The sequence below is a fragment of the Gekko japonicus genome, unplaced genomic scaffold (genome assembly GCF_001447785.1).
Source record: "Gekko japonicus isolate JY-2015 unplaced genomic scaffold, Gekko_japonicus_V1.1 scaffold3745, whole genome shotgun sequence".
Classification (NCBI taxonomy): domain Eukaryota; kingdom Metazoa; phylum Chordata; class Lepidosauria; order Squamata; family Gekkonidae; genus Gekko; species Gekko japonicus.
Window position 1 is genome coordinate 26,667 of NW_015168771.1, and position 2,763 is coordinate 29,429.

Below are 2,763 nucleotides of genomic sequence, written 5' to 3' on the forward strand. Positions count from 1 at the left end.
GGATGAGAAAAGGAGAACTCAAAGGAAGAAGAACTCAAAAGATGAGTGGGGAATAGCTCTCTGCCCTCTTTTTTCATGGTTACATGGGGGGGATGAACAGCTTCTTCAGCCAGTGCGACATAGTAAAAATTTCTGCAAAGTTAGCCCTGCAAGCAAGAAAATGAGACACTGTTGAAGAGGGGCGCTCACCAGCCAGCCTGCCTTAAAGAGACAGAATTCACAGACCCACCCACACCCCCACCCCCACGCACCAGTGAAGGCGACAGGCTCCATTCTGCCCACATCCATTTCCAGGCCAACCCGGCCGGCTTGACACTCATGCTAAAACGGGCAGCATCACAGCCTGTGGCCGTTCCCCCACAAAGAGCCTCCCAAACAGCTACACCATCATCTGCAAGTTTTGCGGGGTGGGGGACACAGGAGGACACCTGGATGCTGGTACCTAAGGGGGGGGGCTCTCTGCAGGAGAAGGAGTTGTGGCAGCGGCATCCCCCCCCCCCCGCCCCAGACAAATTACCTCGTTTACACAAACATGAAAGGGACTGGGAAGCCAGGCAGGAGAAGGGGGCGTGCAGGTGCTCCAGGGGAGGCACGCGATGGAATGGGCCCCTCCCTGAGTCCAAGAGGCCAAGCAGAAGCCAGACCCCTCCCATCATTCTCTCCCACTAGTGAGAGCAGGCAAACTACTCATGGTCCAGTTTGGCAGGACCTCAAATAAAAGAGTCTAGTTGGACCATCAGTCAAAAGCCAGAGGCTTTCAGCTGGCAGCCCTTCCAGAGTCTGAGCCCTTCTAAGTCCCAGAGATGCCACTGGGAGCATGTGCAGGCACCTGGGGGGTCCCCCCATCACAATCCCCTCCCCAAACGCAAGGAGGGCTTGCAGCCCTTGGCCGCTGCAGCGACTGTCTCCGGTGGAAATCACAGGGAGCTCCACGCATGGAACCTCCAAGCCCCCCCAACACTGGCCACCCCCAGGGAGGTCTGGTGAGAGAGGAAGTGAAAGGTGCAGCCAGGCCACAACTGGAGGAAGAAGCCCCTGGCCCCTAGGCGGGGTCGGACAGGGTGGCCTGCTGCACGTTCAGGGCTGACGGGCTAGTTCCTCCCATCTGCAGGGTCCAGCAGGAACTATCCCACTGCCAGTGGTGGTGGCGCCTTCTCTCCCAACACCTGAACTCTCCGCTCCACTGACAAGATTTCCGTGCATGGTGAAGAAACAGGCTGTTAAGGACAAGGGTTCAGCTCACCCTCCCTGGAGGTGCCGTTTTGCTCTGTGCAGGGAGCCTTTTTTGTATATGGTGGAATGCTCAAACGTGCCCCCCACGCCCCACCCCCCACCCCGGAGGCTGATCCCTGCACTTTGCTTCTTGTGTAAATCAGTTCAGCATCTGCATCCAAGACGGCGAGCAAAACAAGAGTGTTTCTCTCATTTCTCGCGGCTGAATGGAAACAGGAGTGCTTCCTTTAAAAGTCTTTCGGAGCACCTGTCCTCCTCTGTGTTTCAGCTTTCAGCCAGAATTCCCAACCCCTGATCCACACTCAGGGAAAAGTCAGACCTGACCCTCCAAATGGATTAAGAACTGTATGCAACCAGTAGTGCCCACCCACCTATGGCCTGTTTTTTGCTGGACTGCAGATTAAAAAGAGGGAGGCCCTGAAAACAAACGTGCAGAAATGTAAGGGGCAGCCTCCTCCCAGAGCTGAAAATAATGCCGAAAGGTCTGATCACCCCTGATGCACAGAGACAGAAGGCAGCACATCTGTCCCAAGGAGGCTCGAGTTGTGCATCACGAAGGGAGGCAGCAAGTGGCCTCCTCTGGATTGTTGTGGGTTTTACAGGAGTGTTGAAAGATTTGGGTTTCCCTTCTCTTGTGGCTCACTGCGGCCAACTCTATGGGAATCACAGCCATAAATGGCACGACATTAGGCCTACTGGAAGCTGTAATTTTATTAAGCTCTGGGCACTGCTAATCAAAGACAAAAGCAAACATAACATTGAAATGAATTAAGGAAGTTGTTAAAACGCCTACTAATAACAACATTAATTAATTATTTTGCAAGATTTCAAACATTCTCTCCTCTGCCTTGTATTCTGCTCAAGACACCTTGGCTTGGGGGGGGGGCATTTCAGACTGCGTGCACACTGCAATTGCGTGAAAGCTCAAAAAACTTGCAGAATGACGAACTGGTGCAGAATTCAGATTTCTGAGAATAATTTTTTTAATTAAAAAGTTCCTAGCCCTTATGATTGAGGGTATATGCTTGAAAGTGTTTGGGTAATGCCTGGTAAAATCTCCGAAGCCAGAGAAATGGCTGAAAGCAAATGGCCAGCGCATGTGGGCAGGGGGCTTCCACACCCAGGCTGTGGCACTGCCCTTCCTAACGATGAACAAAACAAGAATCAATTATGTGAAATGAGCAAAAGTAAGGAGCAACTGTGAGGCCGCAGGGCAGCATTAACCCGGAGCATCTAACACTGGGGCCTCAGAGCCGATGGAAAACCGGCTTCACGGCAAGGGAGGAAGAGGCACTGCCAAACAGAACAGAAATGGGGAAAGGAGCCGCTTGAGGGGAGGATTTTGAAGACCAATACTGTACAGGTCACATGGCGCCTTTTTGCCCAGGGTGCCAACCGATCTAGTGGTGGTGCTCCTGTGCTCTGAACAGCAGCCTGGTTTGCAGAAACAGAGCATGGAGGCCTCACCATGGAGCCTCCCCAACCCCCCCCCCCCCGGGTGCTGTCCGCTACCCACACACGTCCACGGTC

At 53.4% G+C, this 2,763-nt stretch overlaps 1 protein-coding gene across 1 annotated transcript in view; it reads right to left on the reverse strand.

The window, feature by feature from the left end:
- LOC107114232 (noelin) overlaps window positions 1-2,763 on the reverse strand; it is a 22,659-nt gene that overhangs the window by 12,896 nt on the left and 7,000 nt on the right. The gene's annotated exons all lie outside the window — the stretch shown is intronic.